The sequence below is a fragment of the Ambystoma mexicanum genome, chromosome 14 (genome assembly GCF_040938575.1).
Source record: "Ambystoma mexicanum isolate Mex_15411 chromosome 14, UKY_AmexF1_1, whole genome shotgun sequence".
Lineage (NCBI taxonomy): Eukaryota > Metazoa > Chordata > Amphibia > Caudata > Ambystomatidae > Ambystoma > Ambystoma mexicanum.
In genome coordinates this window covers 410478205-410496760 of record NC_090940.1, presented here as the reverse complement: position 1 = coordinate 410496760, position 18556 = coordinate 410478205, and the positions used below count along the sequence as shown (strand labels likewise).

General features: G+C 46.2%; 1 protein-coding gene across 3 annotated transcripts in view; it reads left to right on the top strand.

Moving 5' to 3' along the window:
* Nucleotides 1–18556, top strand: part of KNL1 (kinetochore scaffold 1) — a 1870945-nt gene that overhangs the window by 1096862 nt on the left and 755527 nt on the right. The gene's annotated exons all lie outside the window — the stretch shown is intronic.

Sequence of the window (18556 nt, the reverse complement as noted above, 5' to 3'; positions counted from 1 at the left end):
AACCCTGTTTTTGTCAGTTTCACCTCTCCAAGGGTTTTTTTGTCCTTGAGAGCTAATACTGTTCTTAGCTCCACTGCAAACCTTGGTGACCCTATGTCACGCCATCGGATATAACTGACATACATCGAGGTATAAAGCCTTTGTGTAATCCAAATTTATCTGTGTCTGTGTGGTACAATTTGTTGTTTTCCAGGCTTCTCTACTTTATTGAGCTGATAATAAAGTAGTATTTTGCGCTGTTCTTTGAGTCTGTCCGTTTATTTGAGATAATTGTCTGAGATAATTTATTATGGTAATCCCATTATGCGCATAAGAAAACCCAAAGGTGCTGCTGCGCAGTGGTCTCAGATTTCCATCCTTCAAAAGATGCATCTCTTTCCCGCCCTGCGCCTTATCTTTCCAAGGCAGAGGAACATTTCCGTCGGCTGGATCTGGTGCAAACTCTCATCTTTTATGGCCATGAAAGAGGACCAGCTTTTCGTTGGTTATGCTGGTGCCCGTGCTGGCAGAGCTGTGTCTAAACAGACCCTGCCAAGGTGGATCATTCTCTGCATCTCGGAATGCTATGATCTGGCTGGCAAGGAGGTACCAGAGGGTCTTGTGGCACGCTCCACCAGAGGGTCCTCTGCGCCTTCTGCTATGCAAGTGGAGTCCCTGTTCTGGATGTTTGCCAGGCAGTGACATGGGCTTCTCTGTATACTCACAAAACGTTACTGCTTCCCACATATTCCTCATCACCCTCCCTAACTGTTCTTCCTGGTGGATAACTAGTACATGTTGTTTCTGGGGTCCCTCAGCATCAGAGTACTGGGCAAAAAGTTTGAAACTGACGTTGCAGGGTGCTGAGTCTCTTTATATAATGGACCTGATGTTATGTACGGGGCGTGTAGAGGCATCAAGTGGAGCTGATCCTGTCCACTGCCCACTGGCTGCCTAAATGTTTTCTGAAGACGGGCTGCACTAGGAGAGAGCTTTCATTGAGGAGGAATCTGTGGGACGAACGTCTGTCAGAAAGGCCTTTACAGAGAGGTAAGTCATTTCTTTCTTTTCTTTTTTTTATTGACACCACCCAGACCTTCTACACATACAGAATCTAACTGTTAAGAGTATCTTCATCACACACCATATTCCAAAGAGACAGTGTGGTCACCATCAACAAAATGATGCTCCAAACAGCCAACGACTTCAAAATCCTCACTATGGTAAACACATAAAAATCATAATACATTTTTGAGACTGTGCAATACACGATGGCAGGAGAGGCCTTCAGGACTGAGATTAGCTCAAGGCAGGTTGACAAGTATTGTGCTTCTGACGAAGAGCATTAGTTTCACTTCCTGATTCAATGGTCTTTGCAGCTAGCAGAAAAATGCTTTTTTTCTCTCGATGTCACAACCAAACAGAGTAAAACACTGGTTGTGTTGGCCAGAAAGCTAGTATATTTGTCCTGACTTTATTACAAGCTTCGATATCGACTACTTCACTTGTTTTCTATGACCAACCCCTATATACATTTAAAGAGCATCTGGCCCATTTTATCCTGTGAGAGCTAAACAGTACCAAACCACACCCTATGTGCCATTGATGATATGACTAAATTCAAGCTGTGTTGTGCTAGTCTTCCCCCTCAAGTGTCTCTCATGAATTAGGTAATCACCTTTAAGAGTGCATGCACAACAAAAGATTCAGGACCCTCCTTAGAGGGTATCCAACTTTTCTAATGAACCACTCCCGCTCACAGATTCCTCATTTTAGAAGTATCTTTGAGGTGCTAGTCTGGCTTTTGGAACTTTTTAGCCTCTGTGTGGTGTACTTTGCGCTGATCTTCATCATTGGCACCCATCATTTCCGGTATGGTGACACGGGCAGTATATGTACAACCGGCTGCAGCCCATGACCTTTGTTTTTGTACACTTCGAATACTGCTTATGGGAACATCACTGCTATTTAGCTGACTTGAACCTGCATTATACCGCCTTTGGTTTCAAACTCTGCACAGACTGCCAGGTCCCCATGTCTTTATCAGACCTTCAGTAGCAGTGTCTGGTTCTTTGGTACAGATCATGACACTGATGAATCTGTATTCTGCCAGTTGATGCACTCTAAGACTGCTAGGGAATGTGTTGGTAAGGTCTTCACTGTTCTGCACAAGGCTGTTAAAACGCCAACCAAGCTTCCCCACCTTCATTAAAGCCTTTAGCCTTTAAAGAGAAATCCAGGCAGTTTTAAGTCTAAGCTCTGTGAATCTTGGTGGAAGTCTAAGAAGATAAAAAGGCCCCTGGAGAACCTCCCCCTAATGACTTTCTTCAAGGTCCACTCTTTATCAGCGTCACTCTAAGACCAGCTCCATCGAGTCACTCTCTAATTCTGAAGTCACTTCCTGCACTAGTGTCTTTCCTCGGCAGCTACTTCATGCTAGAGGAATGGGAGGAATTCTGATAAAAACAGTTTATATAAGGCTCCAACGGCTTTGTTGCCGTTGCTGCATCAAGATCCTGCTGCACCTTTCCCGGTGAGTGAAGGATCCCATCCAACCCTCCACTCCATGCCCATAAGCTCAGACAGGGGAGGGGAAAAAAATCTAGACTCCTTCGCTGTGTGGCTTTGCATTCAGATGTTGTAGACTTTAACAAGGTTCTGTTGTGCTCTTTCTCAGGAACAGCAAAGGAGCTGCCTGCCTGCAGGTTGGAGTATCATTCCAAACTAGAGCAGATCTTTGAGAAAGATAACCTTGTCTCTTTTGGGCTCAACTCCATCGGTGAGTGTGACATTGGTAAACTAACAGAAGAACTGAGCAGGGTATTGGCTTGGTCTGTTTGGCTTCTGAAGTTTGCATGCCGTGAGCTCAATTTTTCCCCTGAATTGGAGTTTAGGCCATCTACTCTTTATGGCAGTCTACTTGCACACTCTTACCCCAAGGTGTTGCATGACTTGACTGACATCCTGATGTAAGGCCCTCTTCAGGAGGTCATCCTCTCCTTTAATCAGGCTGTTTCAGTGCCCGTTACGTCTGATTGACTGAAACCTGCCTTACCTCTAGCTGTGGATAAGGACCTGTGCAATAAGCACTGACTGGACCCATCTGATAGCATTTGTCTTCTCTACCCATCCTAATCCACAGAGCCTGGTAGTTCACGCTTCCACTGTGGGATCAATGGCTGTGACACTACCAACATTGCCTCGCAACATGAACCATAAGAAACTGATTCCCTATGGGTAAAGGTGTTTGCCTCATCCTGCCTTTCAATGGGGAATGGCTAAACCCTTGCTAGACAATCCTACAATGTGTGGAATGTAGTGAATTAGGCTACTGACAACCCACCCCCTGAGATAAAGGTTTGCTTTACTGAATGTTTAGATGATTGCAAGGCAGCTGATTCTGCAGGTAGATCTTGCAGACTGTGTGGCTTATTCACTGTGCTCTGGGTGTCACATATGTCACCAGGAATCAAGAAGGGGGCCAGTACTACAATAAATTGGTGCAATGGGTTTATTTGGAAATGATCTGCAAGTACGCAGCAACTGAAGTGAAACTGGGAACTCCCACATGGGTAAATGGTCATTAGGATTGGCTTCTCTAAGCAGTTCTCTCCTGCAGATAGGAATAACAATTCCTTTAGGCATCTTGAGTCACTGTCCTAGTCTTTAGAGTCCCTTGGAGGTTGCTTTACCGCCCAGATATCTTGCACACTAACACTGTTACTGAATCCTTTAGTTTCGACTGATCTAGATGGAAGATTTACAGGATCCTGTCCACACCATTAACTTTGGTAGGGGTCGGGGGGTCTTTTGTATCGATTGGCTGTTCCTTGTGGTCAGCAGGGAGATAAAAGGAAGGGCTCCCTACGGTAGTTTGTGCAAACCTTGTATTTGTTCTCTTGTCCTGTCTGAACTGCTCATAATCACCTTAACCCAATCTAGTTCATCTTCTGACCGTGCCTAGGGCAGACCTGTCCGGCCATAGCATGCCTCTTAGGCTATCATGTGCTCTTCACTCCTTTTCACTTTGTGATATTCTCCACTTGCCTGCCACCTCCTCTGTATCACTACTCCCCTGCTGTGACTGTGTGTCACTCCCAGACTCTGGTGTCTGCAACTTTCTCACTCGGGATTCCTCCTGAAGCTGCCTTTCTGTTCTCACACTTTTTCTTCTTGTCTTTCTTCATAGTTTCTTCCTCACCTTTTCTCTCTTTACCATCTCCTATTCTCTCTGAAATTCAGCCTCCAGGTAGGTGCCCAAGGTTTTTACCTTGGACATTGCTGCTATCTGGCTACCATCAATCATAAAACTCGCAAAAGCCTGACTCAACCTTTCTCTGGCTTGCCGAGACCCATAGATAATGAGCTCTGTTTTTGCTGCATGTAGACATAGCCAGTTAGTTGTCATCCAACCCGTAAAGGTTTGATGGACTAAATTCAGCTTTCCCTGCTTGGTTTCATGATTACCACTGATCTCAAGTGCCCGCTAGAAATAGTCTGTGGAATTGGAGAAAAAGAAACCCACATTTTACAAGTCCATACACAGAGGGATAATATATAAAAAAGCAAGGGGGAAAGGCATGCCCCCTGAGGGACTCCACAGGTACTGATTTCAAAATCAGAGGCCTTTTCACCCCAGTGAACTCTTGAGCGACGGCCCTCGAGAAATTATTTCAGCCATTTAATAGCCTCTATTGAAAGGCCCCCCACGGTGGCCATCCGATCTAGCAGAATCTTGTGATCGAGCAAATCAAAGGTAGCTGATAAGTCTAACAATACCAGCAGCCCCAATTTACTCGACTCTATCCTGGATAACATATGAGTCTGTAAATGCAGTAATGCACTCTCAGTGCCGTGGAAGCTGCGAAAAACAGATTGCTTTTTATGAAGAATCCCTGCACCAGAAATATGAGATTGTAGTCGCACAGTAGCAACTTTATCAATCAGTTTCAAGAAGAAAAGGGTATTTGTAATTGGCCTGAGATTTGCAGCATTATTTGGATCAGAACCCAGCTTCTTTTACATTGGAGTAACCGCCACATATTTTATAGACTGCAGAATGACACCTGTACTGAATTAGGTATTCACAAACCTGCATAGAAATGGTGCAAGGGTTTCCTTATGGTCCAGGGTTATCTTGGAGGGTAAGAGTTCTCCTGGGCAACTAGTGGGGTGCATGTTGTTTTTTTTTTTTTTTTTTTAAACTTTTTATTAAGGTCTCAACATTTACAGTGGTACCCATTCAATACATTCCATGGTCTTACATATGACAATCTTTTCACAAAATGTTTGATATTTTGCAGTCTACACAGTTGTTTCGCTGTCCGAGGACAGGTCAGACAAGTACGCCCTGAAAAGGCTCCATATGTCCTTTGGTCGGCTTGTGCTCGGTTGTGTTAGCACGTACTGTTCCTCACATTCATTTGCATAAGTCAATTCACGTAAAAAAGTATTCATGGTAGGGGAGTTTGGGCTTTTCCATGATAACAATATACATTTCTTGGCAATTGCACATGACACATTAAACAGTCTTCTGACTTTTTCTGAACATTTCCCAATATCCCCGAACAAGTTTTTTTGGGGGGTCAAGTACGTGGGAATTTGTGTAAATTCTGTCAGTGTGGCTGCAACTCTCTCCCAGAATCGCGCCACAACCAGGCGCTCCCAGTACATGTGATGGGATCCCGCTTGCGGGGACTCACATTTGGGGCATTCACCTGCAACGCCAGGTGTAAATTTAGCAACTTTGGCAGGGGTATAGTGCAGTCTATTAAGGATTATAAACTGTATTTGGCGAAATCCCGCATTGAGGGACACCCTTTTTGTAAGCGCACAGTATCTTACCCATTTATCCTCGGGTATTGTCATTTTCATATCCGCTTCCCATTTCTCTTTCACTCGGTTAGTCGTAGGAGTGTGGATCTGTATTGTCTTATACAATTTGGAGATTCCCAGCCCACCTTGTGTTGTAGTCAGTTGTATGCACGGATGGGAAGGGGGTTCATCAGGAAAGGATAGCCAGCGTGCTTGAAATGCGGACCTCATTCGATAATACTGTAGTGTTCGGAGCAACCCTCCTCCCATACCCCTCAAGAAAACTGCAAGGGTCACGAACTTCCCATCTATATACAGATCTCCCACCTTCATCTCTTCACCGGGGTCCCAGGCTGCCTGTATGCCGATGTCAAATGTGGGGGGAATATTTGGGTATTTCCATAATGGGGCCTCAGGACTATAGGGGATCTCAATGTCTAGTTTTTTATATATGGCCCCCCAGGCTCTCACCGTGCAGCTGACTGGGTCAAAGTCACAGGAGTCCCTGTACCTAGTATCAAAGATGACTGACCTAACGTCTGTTGATGTAGTAGTAAACTCTTCTATCCACTTGTGGGGTGAATTGTCCGCCTCGTCGTACCAGTGCTTAGCAAAATGCACCTGCGCCACCATGTAATAGAGCTCAAAGTCTGGTGTTGCTATTCCCCCTGTTTCATATGGTTCTGTCATTTTTTCCCACCCAATCCTAGCCACCTTTCCATTCCAAAGGAATGCCACTGCCATGGATCGAAGTTTGGAAAAAAATTCCCTACCCGGCCATATAGGGATGTTTACAAATAGGTATAGTAGTTTTGGAAGTACTATCATTTTGAGAATGGCAATTCTACCATGTAATGAAATTGGGAGGTGCCTCCAGGCCTGTAATTTGGTATGGAGCGTTTGTAGCACCTGGTCATGGTTGTCACTATACAGGGTCTGTCTGTTACTAGAAACCAGTACTCCTAAATATCTGATATGTCTCTCCGACCGTTTAAGGCCGCACATCCAAGCTGGGCATTTTGTGGATGGGGTTAGCGGGAACATTTCTGATTTAGCATTGTTCACTGTGTACCCAGAGTACTCTGCAAATTCGTTGATATCTGCCATGATAGGGGCAATGTTTTTGTCTGGTTCGCGGACGTATAGCAAGGTATCGTCCGCGTATAGGGATATTATTTGAGTGGCGCCTTTCAGCATTACACCCTTGTTGTTGTGTCTCAAGCGAACTGAGGCCGCCATGGGCTCTGTTGTCAAAGCAAAGGGGATAGGGGAGAAGGGGCACCCCTGTCTTGTGCCACGCTCTAGCTCAAACAGCTCGGAAATAGTTCTATTTGTGCACACCCTCGCACCCGGAGCTGTGTACAGCAATCTGACGTAACTGATGTAGTAGGGGCCCACACCAAACGCCTCGAGCACCAGAAAGAGGTATTCCCAGGAAACTGAGTCAAATGCCTTCTCGGCGTCAAGAGACACCGCGACTGCTTGCTTACTCGGGTTGATTTGTGACATTATGCCAAACAGCCTGTGCTGATTTAGGGCAGTGTACCTGTGGGGAATAAATCCGCTTTGATCTGCATGTACCAGCGTGGGTGTTAGAGGTAACATGCGATTCGCCAGCACCTTCGCAAAAATTTTGGCATCTACATTTATCAGGGACAGGGGTCTATAGGATGACAAATCTTGTGGTGGGCGTCGGGGTTTGGCCAACACTGTTATGATGGCCTCACGCATTGTCAGGGGCAGCATTTGCTTCCCCAGCGCCTCCCCCCACATCTCTAGCAGCACCGGTACCAGTTCTTCCCGGAATTCTTTATAAAATTCAGCACCCAGCCCATCCGAGCCAGGCGCTTTGCCAGGCGTGAGCCCCTTTATCGCCTCAATGAGCTCTTCAGCTGTGATAGGTTGTTCGAGTGCTAGTTTACTTTCTTCTGGGAGTTTAGGGAGGTCTAGCATAGCAAGATAGCTTCTAATCTCATCAGGAGATTTCTTATCTCTATTCTTGTACAGAGTTTTGTAAAAATGAAAAAATTCTTCGTTTATTCCCTGTTCACTTGTTATTATCTCATTTTGTGCCGTTTGAATCGCTGTAATCGGGGTCATATGTTTTTCGTGTTTAACCAAATTGGCCAACATTCTCCCTGCTTTATTTCTCTCACCGTATCTGCGAGCCCTAGTAGGGGCTGCTATATACTGTACTTCTCTTATTGCTAGTCGATCAAAATCCCGAAGTAGCTTGTGTATTGCAGCTAGGGTGTCTCCATCATGTGTGCGGCTATAGGTTATCTCTAGTACTTTCAGTTCCCGTTCCACCCCTTCCAGTTCACGGCGCACCTCCTTCAGAAGCCCAGTGCTCTTGGATATTAGGGCCCCCCTCGCCCAGACTTTAAAAGCTTCCCACACTGACGATATGTGATCTACAGATCCCATGTTATCTGTGAAAAAGTTGGCAATTTTGATATGTAGGGTTTCAACAACATTTGGGTATTTTAGTATATCTCTTGGCATTCTCCATCACCTTGTTGGTCTAGGGGCATCTTTCAAAACAATTTCCAACATCACCGGGGAGTGATCAGATGGTGTGCGGGGAAGGATTTCGCAATTCAGTAGGTCCTGCGCTATGTTTGTGATACAAACCAATAATCCCTACAAGACTCACTATCATGCACAGAAGAATAAAACGTGTACCGTTTGCTGGTTGGGTGAAGCACTCTACAGGCGTCCAGTAGAGAGAGTTGTGGGATGATTTGCTGAAGAACCAATGCCGCCCTGGTGGGTGTCCTGGTCACCCTGGCGGATCTATCCAGGGTCTGATCTAATACGACATTAAAGTCCCCTCCCCATAATACAGTGGTCGCATCATCTTTGGCAAGGATCCCAAGCATATGTAAGTAAAAGTCGGGGTTGTCTAGGTTGGGACCATAAGTGTTCAACAACGTTGTTTGTTTTCCTGCTATTTCCCCCCAAACCAGGACGTACCTACCCATAGGGTCGGCCAAGTGGCCTTTGACAACAAAGCCCAAATAATTGTGTATAAGGGTGCAGACCCCCCTGCACTGCGATGAATAGTTAGTGTAATAGCGCAGCTTGCCCCATTTTGTCAGTATTTTCTCGTTAACCGAGCCCTGTGCATGTGTTTCCTGTAACATTAAAATGTGAGGCATAATTGGCAACCTTTCTGGTCTTCATTGGATTATTCAGGCCCCGGACATTCCATGACATTAATCTTATCTTTAGCCCGTCACCCATTTTTTGCATCTTTATTTTGTATCATGCAGTAATGACCATCAATGCTCAAGTGACCAACATTTGAGTAGTACCCGTGCCTGCGAGACCATATTTCAATTAACTTCCAACAGTGCAAGCTTCCTTCCCAGACTCCAACTCGTCTAGGCAGCCGCAAATGCACAGAACATCCCCATTATCCCCTCTCCCGCCATCCACCGACATCAGCCCCAACTTGACGATGGACCCTAATAACAATAAGGAACATTCCTTAGGGTGTTTCATTACTGTCTCGAGCCGTTCCTTGGTTGCCCACGTAAGAGGCTCTACGGCCCGGTGTCCAACGGATCTTGATCCAGATCAGCTATGTTGACTTTGAAATATGCATATTGCTGCTACAGGGAAGGTATCGTGTTATCCCTCTACCGGATCCCCTCTGCCTTCGCCAGGAATGGGTCTCACATTTTGGTCTCTCATTCGGTCTCTGGAAGGCAGCGGGATGGAAGCCTCCACATATGCCATGGCTTCAGCAGGGTTTTCAAAGAAGTGGGCTCTTCCTCCGTGCTGGATTCTCATTTTCGTGGGGAAGATCAGGGAGTAGGGGAGACTGTGAAGCCACAGTTGTTTCTTGACCATCTCATAGGCCCAGCGTTGTGTTTGTATGGTCGCTGAAAAATCCGGATATATATGAATTCTGTTTTCCTCAAAATGCAGTGTCCCTTTTTCTCTGGACAGTCAGAGTATCGTATCCCTGTCTCTATAGTTTAGGAGGCGTGCAATGATGCGGGGTGGGGCGCCTGGCTTGGGGGGTGGCGCAAGGGCGCAATGAGCTCTTTCAACAAGGAAGTGGTTTGAAAGGGATTCTGTCCCCAGTACCGATTTCTGCAGATCTTCCACCTGTCTTTCCATGGGGCCTTTGCCAAATGTCTCTGACACCCCGACAATACGAATGTTGTTTATACGGGACCTAGATTCACGGTCCTCGCACTTGCTCTGGGTCTTGCGTAGTTCGGTTTGGAGTAGGGCTATGTCCCGGCCATTTTGCGAAATCACATCTTCATTGGAGCTTATCCCGTTTTCTGCTTCCGAGATGCGTGCACTCTCCTTTTCCACTCGTGCTTTCAGGGAGCCAATTGTCGCCACTATGTCATCCAACTTAACGTTGACAGCCAGGAACCCGTTTTGCACAATTGTTGGCAGGCGGTCCAGAGGGTCTATGTCCCGGTTTTCGGATGTGTGTGCCACTCCTCCCGGCGCCACCTGTGGCTGGGAACTAGCAAAGGAGTCCATTGGGCTGGTCTTTCTTCCCCCTGCTGCTTTCTTCTCAGTGCGGCCCATTAGACCGGGTTGCCACTTCAAGAATGGCTTGTGTTCTCCCACGTATGTATGTTGTTACATCGGCATCCAGGATCGGCTCACATTAATTATATTGTAGGGCAATGGCGCAGCCTCTGCTCTGTATCCACACTCGGGGTGCGCTTCAGTGTAGGTGGAGGATTGGGACCAGTTTTGCCCCAGATGTGCACTACTCCCCGCATAGGCGTACTTATAGCCCTCTCAAAGTTCCGACGCGAGCTCTGCCCGTGGCCAAAGGGTGTGCTGCCAGCGTATAGCCTACAACATTCCCCCTCGGTCCCTTGTGTTGTGGCGGCTACCTGGTTCTACAGCCTTTTATCGCGTCTCTACACGCTCCACCTATGGTACGGAAGCCCTGTGCTTACACCGTCACCAGCCTGCCCACCATTTCTTCGGGTCACTTGCGCCTTCAAGCCCTCCGCCTCTTGTATGACCGCTTCTCAGGTGGCCAGTTGAGGTGTTTGACTGGTATGTGGGCAGATATAGAATGGCACCTGTGCCCTCTCCACTCCTTGTTCAGGGCGCACTGCAGTTCAAATAAGTGCAGGGTATTGATGCATTACAATTCTACTGCCATGCACTTGGATTCTTGCATCCCGCTCCCATCTTTACACCAGTGGGGATTAGATGTCTTAAGCGGGGTACACTGTGTCCCCTGACCAGCCCACCGAGGTCCAGACAGCGCCCCCTCCAGCAGCGCACCTCCTGCCCTTCAAAACGCTGTGGCAGCTAGTTGTTCACCTCCAGGACCCCTCAGCCGCGTTGCCGGGTTGTGCTTCCTTTGTGATGAACTTTGAGAACACGGGTCCAAGAGTCCCCCCCCCCCCCCCGACTCCCGGCCTGTCAACTTTTCAGGGCTCCTTGCTCAAACCCCCCCGGCCTCCCCCCCCCCGCGGTCCACTTACTTGACCAGCATCGTCACCGCTGGACCTCTGCTGCGGGGGGGGGGGATCAGGACCGGGGGGCACGTGTTCCCCTCTCGGCACCTCTCCGAACACACGCGCCCGGCTTCTCCTCTCCTCTCCGGGTCCGACGTGTAGCTGCTGCAGTCGGATCCCCGGTAGGGCAGCAGAAGGGGGAACGGAGCGCCGCAGCCCTCAGGCAGCCTCTGCGTTGGCGGCCGCCCCTCCCCCTCTCAGCCTGCCCGACGCTGCTATGTCCGGGCTCACACAGCGACTACGTGGAGCCCGCGAGCAGCCGCGTCGCAGCTCACCAGTCGCTGCAGTTAACCAGGTGAATTCCTCCGTTGTTCTGGGACCAGCGAGTCCCGTTCTTGTAGGGCACCTTCTCCAAACCTTCCCCAGCGCTATTTCCAAGAAGATTTTCTGACAGCCGAGACATGGAAGGATATTTTGTTATAAAGGATTTCAACCGAGTCGGAGCTCTCCACCTAGGCGGCCATTTCCAGACGTGCGCAACAGCACCCCCTGGGTGCATGGTTTTAAGAATATTGTGAATTTCTACCGTAGTCATCCTTGAGAACCCGAAACCCACCGGGGGGTTCCCCTGACTCTGGGGGTCCACCGTACCATTTACATTGCTCTCGTCCTTATTTTCCTTACTGTCGCTTGAAATTGCGGCTGTAGGATATAATTCCCGCCTATTTAGCTCTTCCCTGATCTTTATTTGTGCTTGCTGCAATTTATCAGAGAAGGCTTTTTGAACTCTTATACAGTCATCTTTGGTGCGTTTGATGACAGGGTCAGTGACTAGGTTTTTCCCAGGATCTTAGAAGACGCAAACGTTTTTAGTTTTAGTTTATTTTTTAAACCAGGCATGTTCCATATGCCTTTTGCTAGCTTTAAGTTTCACTAAGGCCGGAGAAAACCATTTCTGGTGATTAAGAGTATCTCTGGCTACTCTGGTTTTCAGTGGAGCATAGCTGTCTAACATACTTGTTATCTCCTTATTATAAATTCTAATAAGAGTGTCAGGGGTCACCAGAGTCCTCTGTTTTATTCAGTAGGACATTTAGACACTCAGAAAGAATAGGTGCTGTGATGGCTTTATAGTTCCTATTTTAGGACCTTACGTCATGCGCTTTAGTTAGAGAAGAGGGGAGCTGTAATTGGCATAAGATAGAAGAATGGTCGGACCATATGCAGGTTGTTGTGATAAAATCTGTAAAATGAATATTGCTACTCCCAACCCAGTCCAGGGTGTGCCCTTTCATATGCATAGGACCAGAGTTGTGGAAAATGATCTGATTATTTTTAAGATTATTCTCGACCTCTAGAGCTTTTCTGTCTTTGGGATGTCCTTTCCACAGATTAAAATCTCCTAACAAGACCAGTGCAGAATTTACAGTTAACATAGGAGTTACCACACTTACAAAGGTCCTCATTGAACCTAGGTGACTCGCCTGGTGGCCTGTAAAGCAAAACCAGGTTAATACTAGGATTAAAATTAGGAATGAGTTTAGTATGTAATATATCGCAGCCTTCACATTCTATCTTGACTTCATAAACGCCAAGCTCTTTTTTTACATAGCACAGCAACTCCCCCTCCCGGACCGCCCTCTCGGTGCTTCCCAAAGAAGGCCTATCCCAGGGGGTTGGGGGGGGGGGAGATTACTTGCTCAATGGTGGGGCCATGAGCATCAGTGAACCACGTTTCCGTGATGGACATGATATCCACCCTGTGTTCCAGGATGAATTCATGCACATCAATCGTGTGCTTGACAAGAGATCTGGTATTTAACAACGCTAGAGTCAAGTTCACTGCTCGGGGCGCTTTTGTTGATATAGTATCAATTTGTATGTCCTTCTCCCCTGGGGAACATGTATCAACAGTTACAACATACAGAGGTTTTTCCTTGCCGTAGTCAGCGTTGTCTCCCGACACACGTGTCCCCTTTTCCACAGTTATATGATTCAATGTAGGTGTGGTAAGTACTGCACTAGTGTCAGCATTTGGGACTGTAATATCGGGACAAACCGCAGCGTGCTCAACCAATTTATCAGCAGCGTGTACTCTCTCATAACTAAGGTTTCAGTACTGAAGCCCAACAAAGGCAAAACGAAAAAAAGGCTTACACCTTGTTTGGCGCGCAGAGTATACCCAAGAAAGAGCTTGGTATTAGGTAACCTACCTATTAGTATAGGTCTGTACTACACAAGTTGGTAGTGTGACTCAGCAGCCAGACATATCTCAAGAGGGGTAAATGTGAGCTGTAGCATCGAAATTCACTAATACAAGTATACAAATAACACTTAAACTCAAGGCCTTCTAGTAAAATAATTATTTATTTAACGGTCAGTTTTAAATAAGCATTATTTAAAAAGGGCAATGGGCAACAATAAAAGTACACTTCAAAATACTTTCTCAGAATCAAGTCAAGTAAGTAGATACTCTTTAGAGATGCTTCATACACACTTCCTACACCCTGAGGTGGCTTCACTAACTAGGACAGTATTGACATTTATATATCACTTTGGTACTTGGTAAATTCTGAGGTTAGCAGAAAGGAAAGTTTAGAGGAAGGATAAAGGTTAAACAGGTTCTCCGAGCCTTTGAGCACTTTTAAATCTTCCAATGAAGTCTAGATAGAAACCTTTCCCAGCAATATTAGTTAAAACCCAAAGTATCACTTATGAGGGACAGTACGAATCAAATGCAGTGGATTAGAAGAGTCTGCAGGGAGCCAGGATAGCCAAAGTCAATTGGCGCAAAGTCTATGGAGCTGAGGCACTTCTTAGATAGCAAAAAGTCTTGCACAAAGTTAGTGTTTGTTGAGGAAAATCACTGTTGGGCCCCAAGCTGTTAACCTTTTGAAACTTAGAACTACAATCAACTCTAGAAAAGCAGCTACTGCAAATCTCAACTGAGAAGATCAAGCTACAGACAATGAGGTAAGTACCCCAAAGCCAGAACAGTACCTTTGGTTAGATGACGGTGATCCAGCTGGCTTCTGTCTGGTTGTAGTGATGCTGATCCTGTCTTCCTGGGTCTCAGTCATGGGGACAAGATGGGGGACATATGGAGGACTCCTGCACAGCAATCTAAAGGTTGGCGGAAGCTACGGGCATTCTTCAGATCAGCAGCACTTTGCGGTTTCAGCGCTCAGTAAATAGCACCACAGCGGATCTTGGACACCGGTTGAGCTTCCTTCACTCCTTGAGTCCGGCACTCTGGTGAGGTGACTCAAGCTTTGGTCGTCCTGCTTCGGGGCGGGTCCTCAGGAGACTCCTGGAGTTTTTGGCTGGTGTACAGACATTGCACTCCACTGCAGATTTCTCTACCCCTGGCACTCGGTTCCTGCAGCAGCAAAGAATTACAGCCACTTGGGGAAGCTCTTCCAGTAAAGTTTGTCTCTGGGTTAGTTGGTCCCACTAACCCAAGGGAAGAAGTTGTTCAGTCCGGAGGTTCTCTTGTTGATGAGAAAAAGGAGTTTCAGCACAGCAGCAAGGCTTCACTAGGCAGTTCAATGGCCCAGTCGGATGCAGCAAGCTTTGTTCACGGTTTCTTCGTCAGGTTGTTCTTCCAAGTGGTCTTCAGTCCAAGAAGCCTCGCCTTTTAAGCAGGTTCCTCCCATTCATGCACAGACTAGCTGTCACTCACACAGCAGGGTGGCTGTCCTGCAAGGACAGCCAGCCAGCCAATCAGGACTGGGTGCATTCAGGTAACCCAGGAGACCAAGAACAGGGGAGTTTCAGGCACCTCCCTCTCTTCCTGCCCTTCCAGACACAATACAGCCAGACGCGGGTTTCAGTACTGAAGCCCGCCAAAGGCAAAACGAACAAAGGGCTCAAACCTGGTTTGGCGCACAGAGTATACCCAAGAAATACCTCACAAACAAGAAATGGTGAAAAGGGCAGCCTGGGCCATTTTGACACAATGGTCACCCATGGGTGCTATACTGCAGCTGAGGATTCAGCCTGCGGTAGAAAGCACAATAGTAGGAAAATTAAACCACTGTCACCAGCCATTTAAAGTCGTAGGGTAACATAAAAAAGGTTACATGAGTAGGTAGGAAAAGAGGCTACTAAGTAACCCCTGAGCACTCCCCATAAAATGAGGTGTGCTGGACCTACAAAGAGAAAAGGTAAGTCAAGTCTATTTCACTTTACTATTCTTGAGAACTGTAGTTCACCCAAGAAAGGGTTTTTAGACCTTTTGAGGAATCTAAAGGATTTATCTATGACACTGCACTGAAGGTGCTGTGTGTCACCATACAAAATGTAGATACCTATGGAGTTTTTCAGACACCAAAAACAAAGGAAACAGGTCATCCAAGTCAGATCAAAATGCACGAGAGAGTTAGAAAAAGGGCTCACTCACCCCAGGATTGAGTCCTAAAGTCCAGCAAAAGAGCTAGGGAGTCTCTAAGGTTGAATAGAATTAGCACAGAAATGAGAGTTCTCCTAACAAGAACCATTTGCATTGTATTCACGGCAGGCAGAGCGGGAGCTGGAGAATTGTTGTTTTTGCAACTCCTGCAGTCAGCAGATGATTGTTGCTTCATGAAGCATGTTTCATGGTCATACCTTTGTATCCGGGGCACTTGTGCGGTCCAGGTCAATGTTTTTCTTTCATAGTCGTGAGTCCCACAATAGTGGGAATTGTATTAAGACAGTCATTGGTGATCCCAAGAGAATGACATTTTTTCCACTTATAGGGGAAGGTATCAATTCCTACAGTGTGTCTTGCTTGAGGTTGAATCGCTCTCCCCGTGGACTAGGATTAACAACCTGGGAATTTGGCTTTTTAATATTAAGATGCCCTAATGGACCGATGTATTGTGGAGGATCCCGACCCCCAGGACTGGTCTGGGGCAATTTGTCTGGCTTCTACAAAGTGATGAAGCCTGCAGGAGAGTGACCTTGAAATCCTCCCCTTTCCACCACTATTCTGATCATCCACTGGTTTGGGGAAGTACACAGTCCCCTCAGGCTTCTCTCCCTGCCACCCTCAAAGCCTGGCAAGTGACTTCATCATATGGGACTGCTAAGGAGACCTTCAGAGATGTTCCAATTCGGATTTGCACCGGACATGCAAGCCAAACTCCTAGACATACATAGAATGACGAATGTGCATGTTTTTTCATTAATCGTCTTTATAACCACTTTGCTCAACGTAGCAATGTAGTTAACATATTTTTGCACTTAGCACTGCACCCTGCATGTGTCCCTCTCATCCCCACAACCATCTTTTGCTAACGTTTTCTGCTGCAGTCAAGTTAAGGTTGAATGCCCTGGCGGCCTTAACCCAGACAATAGTCCCCTGGTTGTGACTTAGGTGGCCACCAGAGCAAGACTTACTCTATGCAAATGTGGAAGCCACTCCCTCTAGCAATGCATAATAACATTGACTTTCTCCATTGGTCCACACACATGCATTTTTCAATATCAAAATGTCCAGAATAATTAAAGCTGTCGACACAGTAATGCATTTTAAGGGTTTGTATTATTTAATTTTAGAGACTCTAATCTAGCAATCCTACTGTCATGTGTTCCTCGATCAGTCACATTTTCCAATATGGAATCTATGTTCTGCAATCCTTTCTATTCCTGCACACCCATAGTCTTGTTTGCCCTTATGCCCACATTTTGAAAAAATGATCTAGATAATAATAGATTCCTGGGGGGGGTCAGTGCCAGTACAGTACTTGGATGATCTACTTATCGTGTTGCCTTTAAGGCATGAAAGCAGAATTTGTTGTTTCTGTTGTCTGCATAAGCAGAGAAGGGCAATAAGGCTGCCAAATATACTGCAGTTTAATAAATAAAAAATACATTATCTAGAGCATGATATATCCACAGGAAGTAGGTGGAAATATTAGATTCCTAAATAAAAATAATTTTGAAGTGGCCCAAACAAACCACAACTAGTCAAACACAATTCTTTTTGATGGCAACAAGGTATTGCTGGCAGTGTTTACTATGTTATGCTACATTGTGAGCAATGACTCACTTGCACAAGCCTGAACAATTGTAGTGGTTGAACTCTGCAGAGAAAGCCTTTTTGGAAATAAAGCAAGCACTAGCCAGTGCACCTGCACTTGAGCACTTACCAAAAGCTATTTATAGAATATTGTCTCCGACAAAAGGGATATGCACAGGCATTGATGAAAAGCACAGTGATAAACATTCACTGACGGCTTTTAGTACAATCCTGGGAATGAAGAGTTCCTAGCATGCCTGTGGTTCTTTACCTCAGCCGTGTTAGTGGTGCAAAGCTTTGGGAATATGCTAGTATTGTCCTTCAATGTGGCCGTGCTGCATGTTGTAACTGCACTGTTCAAAACAAAGACACATTTGTCAGCTCCAGACTCCCTAAATATTAACTCATATACTTAAATTCAGCCAATGTGGTTATCACACGTTGTTCAATGTTAAATCCAGCCTCACTGCTGCTGTGTCCGATAAATGGAGTGGCCCATGATTGCCTCTTAACCATAGCAGCACCCCTATATCATCCGAAATTTGATAAGAATTCCTGTTATCAAAGTCCAAAGCGGACTATTACATGAATGATGCTTGTTTGAGGAATGCTGAAAGTTGAGCCGAAATCACTCCATACTGTATGTAAGCGCACACAGCGATTTAAATTGGGCAACTACCAGAAGTGTACTTGCCGGTCTCGCAGATCCAACATCCAGATCAAGAATATGGTGGAAACGGTGGAAGACCAAGATCTCAAAGCAGCGGTACAGCAAATATGTATGGACATATTGTCAAGCAAAGAAGAAGAGATCCAGATAGACCGAATCCACTGAGTAGGCCCACGGAGAGTGGGTGAACCGGGAGCACGCCCCTGCAACGTCCTGGTTGCACTCTTCATACCCCCAGAAGGAACAAATCTTACGCAAAGCAAGGTCAATGTGGCAAATCCGAATGAATTGGGTGGAAATACAGCTATACCAGGACTTAGCCCAAACAACACTACAGAAAATGCGCGAGATGGGCCCCATGGTGAAAGACCTGGTGACAAAGCAAATTCGATATAAACTGAATTATTTGGATGAGCTTACAAATGTCGATGCGCCGCATATAAATGGACCTTCCCATTCGGTCTCTTATTTGCATGGGACGGAAAGCAACACCGAGACTACCTGTGAGGAAGGTCTACAGATCCTGAACATACGAGAAGAGGAAAGAGATGTGGAAAAGCAAACAAGGGTTGACAGACCACGAAGGAGACCCTGGGAATGGAAAACGATCCATCAAAGGAAAAAAGTTCAATG